Raw genomic sequence first — 14,589 nt, 5'->3', positions numbered from 1 at the left:
CTGTATCAAAAAAAAAAAAAAAAGAAAAAAGAAATTTCAAAACTACCAGAAATAATTTGACCTGAGAATTAGGCAGCCCCCAAAATAAAACAAAAATATCAACAAGCAACAAAAAAATAACATATGAAAACCAATACTTCAGGAATAATATTTGAATGCTAACAGTACCTACAAAAAGAAATATTAATCTAATGCTTGTCGAGTTTTAGACAAAGCCCATGGAAAGTTTAGCACCGTTCACTGAGATTCAGGTGTTTCTGAAAAAGAACTGAACATCTTGAGAGAAGCAGAAAACTGCATGTGTTTTAAGTTATATTTTTCTACAGCACTTCTGACAAAAGAAAACCACAAAAGCCAACTTCTGGATGTATTCAAAAGATTCTATCCTGATACTCTAAAAGGTAAAAGCTGCAGATTTTTTTAATGAAAGATAATGGAAAGCAAAACGTGCACAGTAAGAATTGTCTTAATTACTGGAAATGCAAGCACCTCTAATTTTCAATATCTAAGGTGGGGGTGTCCAATCTTTTGGCTTCCCTGGGCCACACTGGAAGAAGAAGAATTGTCTTGGGCCACACATAAAATACACTAACGATAGCTGATGAGCTAAAAATAAGTAAATAATAAATAAATCTCAAAAAAAAAAAATCTCGTAATGTTCTAAGAAAATTTACAAATTTATGTTGGGCTGCATTCAAAGCCATTCTGGGCCACATGCCGCCCATGGGCCACGGGTTGGACAAGCTTGATTTAAGGTTTCAGAAATACCATCATTCTAGAAAGCATCTTCACCATGATTCAGTTTTGCTTTCTCTAAGCTCATTTATTCATTTCCCTTGCCAGTTCATTCATTTCTGATGACCAAGCATATTCAGTGCTCACACTAAACACCAGGAGCGCCATCTTCTGGTTTTAAAAAAAGGGTAAACACAAGAGTCTATACCATGAGCTGAACACTGGATGAGGGGGTCCGGGGGTCTGTTACACAGAGAATCATGTTGTTTCTTTTTTCTCTTTCAGGAATCCACTGAAACAAACCAAAAACGAAATAGTAAACTAGGCAAAGTGACACAATCTAGGTGAGATACCATTATATCTGCAAAACAACCCAAAAAGTAAACGTCTCTTCAGTAAAAGAATGCCACTGCTTTCAACCTTACTTCCTATCCTTGGCACTTCAATTTAACATGTGTCTAGAACCAGACTACCCACCTATATATTTCATAGACTATTAAAATATTTGAATGTATTTATCTGCTATCCAAAATTAACTAATGATAAAAAATAATTACTATAATTAATTTGTTAATAATAGTCATCACTCTCTTTCCCCTTCTCTAGGCTTGGATATTTTATTTACTTTCGTATTTTAATCTAGTTTCTCTCTCTCTCTCTCCTTAAGGCAAGAGGATCACTTGAAGCCAGGATTCAAGACCAGCCTTAGCAGCATAGTGAGACACTATCTCTAAAAAAAACTTTAAAAATCAGCCAGTCCTAGTGGCACACACCAGTAGTCCAAGCTACTCAGGAAGCTGAGGTGGGAGGCTTACCTGAGCCCAGAGTTTGGGGTTACAGTGAGCTATGATTGCACCACGGCACTCCAGCCTGGGCGACAGAGCTAGACCCTGTCTCAAAAAAAGAAAAAAGGAAGGAAAAAAAAAGGAAATGTATCTCAAGAATATAAGGTTGGCTTAATCTCCAAAAATCAATATAATAACTACTATCATAAAGGACAAAATCATATGATCATCTCAATAGAAAAAGCATTTCCCAAAATCCAATATCCATTCATGATTATTGATTTGTTAAAGAAAAGATGTTAAATGATATCAAGAACAATACAGTTTATACATGTCAACGGAGACACAATGAGGAAGCTAAAGTAAAATACATGAAACAAAAGAAGTTGATTACTCATAGGTCCCAGAGAGGTTAGAGTGCCAGAGACAGACAGGAGGTCCTGAGACAGGACAGGGAAGGAGCAGGAGGGAGAGGGAGAAAGAACTGTGGAACTACACCTTTGTTAAGGGACATTTATTCCCTATGCTTTCCCTCAAGGGTTGTGAATCAGTTAAAGAAAACAAATGTGAATGGGAACTTATTCACATGACTCTGAGGATGACCATTAGGTTTTACTGTGGTTGGCAGCTCATGGTGTGTTGCATTTTGGGTCAGTGAGATGAGGCACAATTAGGCCATACTGCAAACAACCACAGGGAGGGTAGGTTCTAACTAGGCCAAAGGTGACAGGACATGACTGAGTTACAAACAATTTATGTTAGGCCTAAAATGGATGCTAAGGTAGCAACTATATTAAACTTATCACAGTGATTAAAAACTCCTAGACTTAGAATAAAACTTCCTCAACCTGGTAAGTCGTCTACAAGAAAACAACTAACGTCACGCTTAATGCTGAAGGACTGAATGCTTTCCCCCTGAAATCAGGAACAAGGGAGGAATATCTAATCTTATAATTTCTATGCAATATTGTAAAAGAAATTCTATCCAGTGCAATAAGACAGGAGGAAAGAAAAGAAGGGGCGAAGGAGGAGAAAGTATCTAGATTGCAAAAGAGGTAAAATTGTCTTGCTAGTCAATTTCATGATTATACATTTTATGATCCTATATATACAAAAGTCTAAGGAATCCACAATAAAACTACTAGAATTAAAAGACAAATTCAACAAAGTCACGTGACACAAATTCATATAAAGAAATCAACTGCAGTGACTACAAAGAGGAAACCTAAGGGAGTTCCTCTGTGCTGATGGAACAGTTCTGTAACTTGATGTGGTAGTGATTACATGAACCTATACACATGATTAAATTGCATAGAACACACAACTGAGTGCATGTATAAACTAGTGAAATCTGAATAAGGTCTACAGATTGTACCAATGTCAATTTCCTGTTTTTGATTTGTTTTTTTTTTTTCCTCACAACTAGGACTCTTCACTTGCCATTATTATAAGTCTGAACTTTAAACAGATTATTGGACTGGTGGTTCATATCCATCAGCTCATTCAACTTTAGCACCTGTCTTGCTCCCAGTGGCTTTTCCAGAACTCCTGCCTTCACTGTGAAGCTCCTTGAGTTTTCCCAATTCAAACTTGGGCTTCTTCAGCATTTTTACTTTTCTAACGAAGACATCATGGAGAGGATAGGTTGGCAAGCCTTTTCTATGTCTTTTCCAATGCTGTCTGGAATCAATTTATTGACTACTTCTTTGAAGTCCTTTTTCTGCACCTCCCAGGTCTTGATTTCCATCATTTTCTTCAGGATTTGGCAGACCTGCTGGTGCTGAGCATAAGAGGTCTTCCATATCTGATTGTTACTTTTTGTAGGAAAACCAACATAGAACACACAAAGCAAGTAACCATCGGTAGTCCTGACATCAACACATGTTTCAATCACTGTCTGCCATTTTTTGACCATGGAACACATTTTGTCACGGGTAAGATCCATGCCATGGAAGTTAGTCAGGCAGTTTTTGCCCTGAACATCTTCAGTAATCAGCTTGAATTTTCTAAATGCAATCTCATCATTCTGAAAATTAGCAAAACTCACTTCAAACACACAACCCTTGAGGTCATCGGATGCAATTTTGATTCCTTGGGTCCTGGTGACTAGCGTCTTCCCAATATTCCTTATATTGAACACAGCAGGTGCTTTCACATTATACCAATCTTTCTCAGAAAATGCATCAACCACTTTTTTCTTGGCTCCCTTTTTGCCTCCTTTCATAAGGCGCTTGTTCTTGCCAATCACCATGGTGCTGCTCAGAGAGCCAAAAGAGCGGTTCTGATATTATACTGTAGTTAGTTATGTAGGATGTTACCACTGGAGGAAGCTGGGTAAAGAATACATAGAACCTCTGTGCACTATTTTTGTGTTTCCGATGAGTCTATTATTATTCCACAATAAAGTTATTTTTAAAGTTAACTGTATTTCTACACACTAGCAACAAACTATGAAAAATGAATATGATCTTCAGATGACTCTTTTCTGAAAACTTGGGAACCACTGACTTAGACCTCTTTCGAGATAGTAAGTACATAAGTTACATAAGCACACGATGTACCACAATCCAAACTATATCTCAGTGAAGTTCCCAAACATTACAGTCTCCTGGCTCTCATTTAAAATTTTCAGAGCCCGTGTACCACTTCAGACCATCACAATTTCTGAGACTAGGTCAAAAGCATCAGCACTTCTGAAATTCCCCATGTAAACCACTACTGTATGGGGCAAAAATTCTCAAATTTATGTTTCAGGACCTCTTACAGTTCAAGTTCCCAAGAGTACAAACAGAAAAGGAAAAAAAAAAAAAAGAAAGTAATGAAACAGGAGTGACTTGAACTCAGGAAAGAAACAAAAGAAAAAGTCATAGTACAGAAGGAATTAAGATGTCCAAGGGAGAATAATAGATTCAAATGAAAATTTTACAAAGGGCATTGAGGAAAAGTAGAAAAATAACCATAAGAAAGTGAAATTAAAAAGAAGTATGAAGGGTCAAAGCTGAAGTGAATAAAACAGAAATTAGGCAAAGAAAGTCAAATATTCATATAATTAGAAATACATATACCTCCAAGATACATAAACATCAAACTCTGGAAGAAGATATTCAAAACACTAAAACAGAATATTTAAAATAATACTCCAAGAAAACTTCCTGAAAATAAAAGACCTGAATCTACACATTTTAAGAGCCAACTGGTGAAAAGTGACCAAGAACTACCCCAAAAATGTAACCTAGTAAACTATTAGACTTTAAGCATATGAAAGATATCTTTGAGGCCTCCATGCTAAAAGATACCAGAGAATGATATCAGAGAATGAATCAGCCTGGCATCAGATTTAGCAAAGCAACATACAAAGCAAGACTAGTAGAAAATCATTCTCGAGAAGCCTAAGGGTGAGAACCTGTCTCAAATAAATAAATACTAAAAATAAGAAAAGAAGCTAAATAAAAAGGATTGTATGTCAAGCCAATCTGTCCTTCAACTAATGAGGCTAATAAAAAAAAACTCTGAACAAGCAAGAACTCACAAAATACTTATACATGTATCTTTCCTGAGGGTTCTAATCCCTTTCTCAACCCAGGTTCATTATCTGGACCACAGGCGCAGAAAATGATCTGACTATGTTCTCAATTCCGCCAAGAACGGTATACAACTAATACAATTCTAGATGCAAAGGAGAGACACTGATCCATTACATTCAATGGAACATCCGGGCTTGAGCTCCATCTAAACAAGGGATGACTAAAGAAACGTTAAGCAAAAGGACTGGTCACAAAGTGAGCATTTTATGTATTTAATTGTAGAACTAAGAATAAAAACAAGACAGAAAAACGATAAACTGTATATGTCCTGAAAAAAATTGAAAATGCAACTGAAATAATGGAAGGAAAGGGAAGAGGAAAAAGGAAAGAAAAAAAGCCATAAAATCATAAGTGACTGTATGGTGAACAGATGAGAAGCAAAAGATGCCTTTTAAAAGTAGCATACAAGACGGTAAAAAGATAGGTTAAAAATAAGAAGGGGTTAAGGTACTACAAAAGGTACTAATTCAATGGTACTATTAGAAGAAAAACTTAGTCCCACCTTCCTGATACCAAAAGAATTTTTAAAATTAAGAAAAACACATCAAATAATAAATGAATAAATACACCAAAATATAGACAGTAATTTAACACAATGACAGAACTGAGAACAAACATATCAGTTATAACAATTAATATGAATGAGTTTAACTTGCTTATTAAAAGAAAGATAATTTCAAATTTGCTTAAGCAAAGACTATGCTGTATATAAGAGACATACTCAAAATACAGGATGCAAAAAGGCTAAAAATAAAGTAACAAAAATTACCAGGTAAATAAAAATAATCAGACAAAAAAAAAAAAAAAAAACAGACAAAAGTTATCTGAACAGACCTCACTACTTTTAAATACTAAAAGTTAATTTTACAATGCAGAATACATTATTAATCTCTATAAACTAAATAAATTATGGCTGATCCAAGAGTAAATAAATAAAAACACACCATAAAAAAAACACAGTACTTGATACAAAGCAGAGCATAGGAAAAAAAAGATATAAATTATTTCAACAATATAACCAACAAAGTAGTTTTTCTGTGTATGTAGAGAGACAGCACTACACTCTGGTAACAGAGAATATAGCTTCTTGCACATTCACAGAAAGTTATACATTAAGGCACAAAGAAATCATTACTATATTCATAAAATGGAAATACCGCAAAACATATCCTCTGATCACAGTGCAAAAACAAAACTAGAGGCCCTTTTCAAGATGGCCGAATAGGAACAGCTCCAGCCTCCAGCTCCCAGTGTGAACGACACAGAAGACAGGTGATTTCTGCATTTCCAACTGAGGTACTGGGTTCATCTCACTGGGGTGTTTCAGACAGTGGGTGCAGGACAGTGCATGCAGCCCACCGCGTGAAAGCCGAAGCAGGGCGAGGCATCGCCTCACCCAGGAAGCACAAGGGGGAAGGGAATTCCCTTTCCTAGCCAAGGGAAACCATGACACACAACACCCGGAAAATCAGGTCACTCCCACCCGAATACTGCGCTTTACCAAGGGTCTTAGCAAACGGCACACCAGGAGATTATATCCCATGCCTGGCTCAGAGGGTCCCACGCCCATGGAGCCTCCCTCATTGCTAGCACAGCTGTCTGAGATGGAACTGCAAGGCTGCAGGGAGGCTAGGGGAGGGGCGCCCGCCATTGCTGAGGCTTGAGTAGGTAAACAAAGCAGCAGGAAGCTCGAACTTAGTGGAGCCCACCACAGCTCGAGGAGGCCTGCCTGCCTCTGTAGACTCCACCTCTGGGGACAGGGCATAGCCAAACAAAAGGCAACAGAAACTTCTGCAGATTTAAATGTCCCTGTCTAACAGCTTTGTAGAGAGTAGTGGTTCTCCCAGCACAGAATCTGAGATCTGAGAACGGACAGACTGCCTGCTCAAGTGGGTCCCTGACCCTCGAGTAGCCTAACTGAGAGACACCCCTCACTAGGGGCAGACTGACACCTCACACCTCACACCTCTGAGACGAAGCTTCCAGAGGAATGATAAGGCAGCAACATTTGCTGTTCAGCAATATTCACTCTTCTGCAGCTTCCGCTGCTGATACCCAGGCAAACAGGATCTGGAGTGGACCTTGAGCAAACTCCAACAGACCTGCAGCTGAGGGTCCTGACTGTTAGGAGGAAAACTAACAAACAGAAAGGACATCCACACCAAAACCCCATCTGTACGTCACCATGATCAAAGACCAAAGGTAGATAAAACCACAAAGATGGGGGAAAAGCAGTGCAGAAAAGCTGAAAAATCTAAAAATCAGAGTGCCTCTCCCCCTCCAAAGGAACGCAGCTCTTCACCAGCAATGGAACAAAGCTGGACGGAGAATGACTTTGATGAGTTGAGACAAGATGGCTTCAGACGATCAAACTTCTCTGAGCTAAAGGAGGAAGTTCGAACCCACTGCAAAGAAGCTAAAAACCTTGAAAACAGATTTGACGAATGGCTAACTAGAATAACCAATGTAGAGAAGTCCTTAAATGACCTGACAGAGGTGAAAACCATGACACGCAAACTACGTGACAAATGCACAAGCTTCAGTAACCAATTCGATAAACTGGAAGAAAGGGTATCAGTGATTGAAGATCAAATGAATGAAATGAAGCGAGAAGTTTGGAGAAAAAAAGAGTAAAAAGAAATGAATAAAGTCTCCAAGAAATATGGGACTATGTGAAAAGACCAAATCTACATCTGATTGGTGTACCTGAAAGTGATGGGGAGAATGGAATCAAGTTGGAAAACACTCTGCAGGATATTATCCAGGAGAATTTCCCCAATCTAGCAAGGCAGGCCAACATTCAAATTCAGGAAATACAGAGAATGCCACAAAGATACTCCTTGAGAAGAGCAACTCCAAGACACATAATTGTCAGATTCACCAAAGTTGAAATCAAGGAAAATAATGTTAAGGGCGGCCAGAGAGAAAGGTCGGGTTACCCACAAAGGGAAGCCCATCAGACTAACAGCAGATGTCTCAACAGAAACTCTACAAGCCAGAAGAGAGTGGGGGCCAATATTCAACATTCTTAAAGAATCTTCAACCCAGAATTTCACATCCAGCTAAACTAAGTTTCATAAGTGAAGGAGAAATAAAATCCTTTACAGACAAGCAAATGCTGAGAGATTTTGTCACCACCAGGCCTGCTCTACAAGAGCTCCTGAAGGAAGCACTAAACATGGAAAGGAACAACCGGTACTAGCCACTGCAAAAACATACCAAAATGTAAAGACCATCGATGCTAGGAAGAAACTACATCAACTAACGAGCAAAATAACCAGCTAACATCATAATGACAGGATCAAGTTCACACATAACAATATTAACCTTAAATGTAAATGAGCTATATGCTCCAATTAAAAGACACAGACTGGCAAATTGGATAAAGAGTCAAGACCCATCAGTGTGCTGTATTCAGGAGACCCATCTCATGTGCAGAGACACACATAGGCTCAAAATAAAGGGATGGGGGAAGATCTACCAAGCAAATGGATAACGAAAAAAGGCAGGGGTTGGAATCCTAGTCTCTGATAAAATAGACTTTAAACCAACAAAGATCAAAAGAGACAAAGAAGGCCATTACATAAGTAAAGGGATCAATTCAACAAGAGCTAACTATCCTAAATACATATGCACCCAATACAGGAGCACCCAGATTCATAAAGCAAGTCCTTAGAGACTTACAAAGAGTCTTAGACTCCCACACATTAATAATGGGAGACTTCAACACCCCACTGTCAACATTAGACAGATCAACAAGACAGAAAGTTAACAAGGATATCCAGGGATTGAACTCAACTCTGCACCAAGAGGACCTAATAGACATCTACAGAACTCTCCATCCCAAATCAACAGACTATACATTCTTTTCAGCACCACATCACACTTATTCCAAAATTGACCACATAGTTGGAAGTAAAGCACTGCTGAGCAAATGTAAAAGAACAGAAATTATAACAAACTGTCTCTCAGACCACAGTGCAATCAAACTAGAACTCAGGATTAAGAAACTCAAACAAAACCACTCAACTACACGGAAACTGAGCAACCTGCTCCTGAATAACTACTGGGTACATAATGAAATGAAGGCAGAAATAAAGATGTTCTTTGAAACCAGTGAGAACAAAGATACAACATACCAGAACCTCTGGGACACATTTAAAGCAGTGTGTAGAGGGAAATTTAAATGCCCACAAGAGAAAGCAGGAGGATCTAAAATTGACACCCTAACATCACAATTTAAAAAACCAGAGAAGCAAGAGCAAACACATGCAAAAGCTAGCAGAAGGTAAGAGAAAACTAGGATCAGAGCAGAACTGAAGGAGACAGACACACAAAAACCCTTCAAAAAATAAATGAATCCAGGAGCTGGTTTTTTTGAAAAGATCAACAAAAGTGACAGACTGCTAGCAAGACTAATAAAGAAGAAAAGAGAGAAGAATCAAATAGATGCAATAAAAAATGATAAAGGGGATATCACCACCAACCCCACAGAAATAAACTACCATCAGAGAATACTATAAACACCTCGACGCAAATAAACTAGAAAGCTTAGAAGAAATGGATAAATTCCTAGACACATACACTCTCCCAAGACTAAACCAGGAAGAAGTAGAATCCCTGAATAGACCAATAATAGGCTCTGAAATTGAGGCAATAATTAACAGCCTACCAACCAAAAAAAGTCCAGGACCAGACAGATTCACAGCCAAATTCTACCAGAGGTACAAAGAGGAGCTGGTACCATTCCTTCTGAAACTATTACAATTAATAGAAAAAGACGGAATCCTCCCTAACTCATTTTATGAGGCCAGCATCATCCTGATACCAAGGTCTAGCAGAGACACAACAAAAAAAGAGAATTTTAGACCAATATCACTGATGAACATGGATGCAAAAATCCTCAATAAAATACTGGCAAACCAAATCCAGCAGCACATCAAAAAGGTTATCCACCACAATCAAGTTGGCTTCATCCCTGGGATGCAAGGCTGGTTCAACATACGCAAATCAATAAACATAATCCATCATATAAACAGAACCAAAGACAAAAACCACATGATTATCTTAACAGACGCAAAAAAAGGCCTTTGACAAAATTCAACAGCCCTTCATGCTAAAAACTCTCAATAAATTCGGTATTGATGGGACATATCTCAAAATAATAAGAGCTATTTATGACAAACCCACAGCCAATATCATACTGAATGGGCGAAAACTGGAAGCATTCCCCTTGAAAACTAGCACAAGACAGGGATGCCCTCTCTCACCACTCCTATTCAACATAGTGTTGGAAGTTCTCGCCACAGCAATCAGGCAAGAGAAACAAATAAAGGGTATTCAATTAGGAAAAGAAGAAGTCAAATTGTCCCTGTTTCCAGATGACATGATACATATTTAGAAAACCCCATCGTCTCAGCCCAAAATCTCCTTAAGCTGATAAGCAACTTCAGCAAAGTCTCAGGATACAAAATCAATGTGCAAAAATCACAAGCATTCTTATACACCAATAACAGACAGAGAGTCAAATCATGAATGAACTCCTATTCACAACTGCTACAAAGAAAATAAAATACCTAGGAATCCAACTTACAAGGGATGTGAAGGACCTCTTCACAGAGAACTACAAACCACTGCTCAATGAAATAAAAGAGGACACAAACAAATTAAAGAACATTCTATGCTCATGGATAGGAAGAATCAATATCGTGAAAATGGCTATACTGCCCAAGGTAATTTATAGATTTAATGACATCGCCATTAAGCTACCAATGACTTCACAAAATTGGAAAAAACTACTTTAAAGTTCATATGGAACCAAAAAAGAGCCCGCATTGCCAGGACAATCCTAAGCCAAAAGAACAAAGCTGGGAGGCACCATGCTACCTGACTTCAAACTATACTACAAGGCTACAGTAACCAAAACAGCATGGTATTGGTACCAAAACAGAGATATAGACCAATAGAACAGAACAGAGCCCTCAGAAATAATACTACACATCTACAACCATCTGATCTTTGATAAACCTGACAAAAACAAGAAATGGGGAAAGGATTCCCTATTTAATAAATGGTGCTGGGAAAACTGGCTAGCCATATGTAGAAAGCTGAAACTGGATCCCTTCCTTACACCTTATACAAAAATTAATTCAAGATGGATTAGAGACTTAAATGTTAGACCTAAAACCATAAAAACCCTAGAAGAAAGCCTAGGCAATACCACTCAGGACACAGGCATGGGCACGGACTTCATGTCTAAAACACCAAAAGCAATGGCAACAAAAGTCAAAATTGACAAATGGGATCTAATTAAACTAAAGAGCTTCTGCACAGCAAAAGAAACTACCATCAGAGTGAACAGGTAACCTACAGAATGGTAGAAAATTTTTGCAATCTACTCCTCTGACAAAGGGCTAATATCCAGAACCTACAAAGAACTCAAACAAATTTACAAGGAAAAAACAACCCCATCAAAAAGTGGGCAAAGGATATGAACAGACACTTCTCAAAAGAAGACATTTATGCAGCCAACAGACACATGAAAAAATGCTCATCATCACTAGCCATCAGAGAAATGCAAATCAAAACCACAATGAGATACCATCTTACACCAGTTAGAATGGTGATCATTAAAAAGTCAGGAAACAAACAGGTGCTGGAGAGGATGTGGAGAAACAGGAACACTTTTACACTGTTGGTGGGACCGTAAACTAGTTCAACCACTGTGGAAGACAGTGTGGCGATTCCTCAAGGATCTAGAACTAGAAATACCATTTGACCCAGTGATCCCATTACTGGGTATATGCCCAAAGGATTATAAATCATGCTGCTATAAAGACATATGCACACGTATGTGCACTGCGGCACTATTCACAATAGCAAAGACTTGGAACCAACCCAAATGTCCATCAATGATAGACTGGATTAAGAAACTGTGGCACATATACACCATGGAATACTGTGCAGCCATAAAAAAGGATGAGTTCATGTCCTTTGTAGGGACATGGATGCAGCTGAAAACCATCATTCTCAGCAAACTACTGCAAGAACAGAAAACCAAACACCGCATGTTCTCACTCACAGGTGGGAATTGAACAATGAGAACACTTGGACACAGGAAGGGGAACATCACACACCAGGGCCTGTTGTTGGGTGGGAGGAGGGCGAAGGGACAGCATTAGGAGATGTAACTAATGTAAATGACTAGTTAATGGGTGCAGCACACCAACATGGCACATGTATACATATGTAACAAACCTGCACATTGTGCACATGTACCCTAGAACATAAAGTATAATAAAAAAAAAAAAAACTAGAAATACAAAACACTGAAAAGGATACAAATACTATAAGGAGAGGTGGACAAATGAACAGTGGTACAGTTATACAATGGAAAATTATACAGCAAAAATAACACAGATGAATTTAACAAAACTTGTTGAATCAAAGATTTAAAAACAAAACTACATAATAATGACTGTATTTATGTAAAGTTCAAAAGCAGACAAAACTCAATATTAGAAGTCAACTTAGTGGTTACCTTTGGAGAGGAGTGGGCATGAGATGAAGGGACTGTGAGGGCCTTCTGAAGTTCTGGGAATGGTCTGAGTGATGGTTTCACGGATGAATTCATTTCGTGAAAATTCACCTATACTTCTGATGTAGACTTTTCTGTATCCATATCAGTAAAATATACAAAAATAATAATAGTAGTAATTAAACCAAGAAAAATAAAACTAGAAATTAAGAACAAAAAAAGTCTTTCCACCTAAAAATTTATAAAACTCTTGGGTGAAAAGAGATATACAAATGATTGAATTTCTGAGAGATAATGAGAACCTACACATCAGAGTCCATAGAACACATTTAAAGTGGTAATCAAGGAAACAAAAGCAAAAATAAACAAATGGGATTGCATCAAATTAAAAAGCTTCTACACAGCAAAAGGCAAAGTGAACTGTGCACTTAAAAATGGTTAAAACTATAAACTTAATGTTATGTATATTTTACCACAATAAAAAAAAAACCTGAAATGAACAAAGCACAAACTAAGTTTATCAAGGAAAAATGAGCAAATGCACAAATACAAAAAAGATAAAATATATTAATCACAGAAAAGTACTCTGTACACCTCTATGGAAATAAGTTTAAAAACCTAGATGAAATGGATAATTTCATGGGAAAACAGAGTTTACCCAAATGGACACCCATAGAGATAGAAAGCTTAGGCCAACTAAATTCCATAGAAGAATTGAAAAAAAGTTATCACACTACCCTCCCCCAAAAAACCCAGATGATATCAAAAGGCAAGTCTATCAAACCTATACAAACCAGATAATCCCAATATTACATCAATTTTTTAAAACATGAAAAAATATTCCCAAATCCTTTTTTATAAATCAAGTATAATATTAATAACTGAACCTGACTGTGATCACATAAACTAGGAACATTACAAACCAATATCACATATGAATATTAATGCCAAATTCTGAAATAAAATATTAACAGACTCCAACATCACATTAAGAGTTTGTACCAGGCCCGGAGTGGTGGCTCGCACCTGTAATCTCAGCACTTTGGGAGGCTGAGGCAGGTGGATCACTTGAGGTCAGGAGTTCATGATCAGCCTGGCCAACATGGTGAAACCCCATCTCTACTAAAAATACAATAATTAGCCAGGCATGGTGGTACATGCCTGTAGTCTCAGCTATTCAGGAGACTGAGGCAGGAGAATCGCTTGAACCTGGGAGGCCGAGGTTGCAGCGAGCCAAGATCACACCACTGTACTCCAGCCTGGGCGACAGAGCAAAACTCCATCTCAAAAAAAGAGTTTATACCAGGAATGCAAGAATGATTCTGATTGGGAAATCTAGTAATATAATTCACCATATTCATAAGTCTAACAAGAAAGTCATACAATTGCCTCCATAGGAGGCTGAAAAAGCCCTTGACAAAGTTCAGTATTCATTCCTAATATATATAGAATAAATAGGAGTAGATGCATACTTTCTTAACACAACTTAAGACAGAACAAGAATGAATTAGGGGTAAGAGCATGTGCATGCATGCACACACACACGGTGAGAGCAAGTGCCAACATTAGGGCAAATTCGACACACATTCCCATTCAGGTCGGGAATGAATGCCCACTACCTTTTCCATTACTTAACATTTTTCTGAAGGTATTCACCAAAGCAATTAGACAACAGAGAACAATTAAAGGCACAAACAACGGCAAAAAGAGAAAAACAACCCTCTATTGGTTGATGACATGTTAGTAAACCTGAAAAACTCCAGGAATCAATGACAAAATTCACTCAAACAATTAAAGAATTCAGCAAGGTAGCAAGATATAAACAAACGAGTCTTCACATACACAAAGAATAACCAGTTAGAATGCAAAATGGAACAGAAAATCCCTTTTATAAAGCAACAAAATACTTAGGAATAAACAATAAGAAATGTTCAAAACCTATACAAAG

The 14,589-nt window shown here is 37.8% G+C and overlaps 1 protein-coding gene and 1 pseudogene across 9 annotated transcripts in view; both read right to left on the bottom strand.

Annotated features, from left to right (window-relative positions):
- Window positions 1-14,589, bottom strand: part of WASF3 (WASP family member 3) — a 132,651-nt gene that overhangs the window by 105,043 nt on the left and 13,019 nt on the right. The window contains exons 2-4 of one of the 9 annotated variants that reach the window (XM_073012980.1): window positions 12,645-12,775; window positions 1,551-1,625; window positions 944-1,027 (exon numbers count right to left, since the gene is read on the bottom strand). The exons of 6 other annotated variants lie outside the window; for them this stretch is intronic. The gene's annotated coding sequence lies outside the window, so the exon portion shown is untranslated. The remainder of the gene's footprint in view (window positions 1-943; window positions 1,028-1,550; window positions 1,626-12,644; window positions 12,776-14,589) is intronic. 2 more of the 9 variants (XM_037986888.2, XM_037986889.2) reach the window with 2 other exon arrangements.
- Window positions 1,931-4,213, bottom strand: LOC103249044 (small ribosomal subunit protein eS1-like; annotated as a pseudogene).

The sequence above is a fragment of the Chlorocebus sabaeus genome, chromosome 3, assembly GCF_047675955.1.
Source record: "Chlorocebus sabaeus isolate Y175 chromosome 3, mChlSab1.0.hap1, whole genome shotgun sequence".
NCBI classification, from domain to species: Eukaryota; Metazoa; Chordata; class Mammalia; order Primates; family Cercopithecidae; genus Chlorocebus; species Chlorocebus sabaeus.
This window is presented reverse-complemented; position numbering and strand designations above follow the sequence as displayed.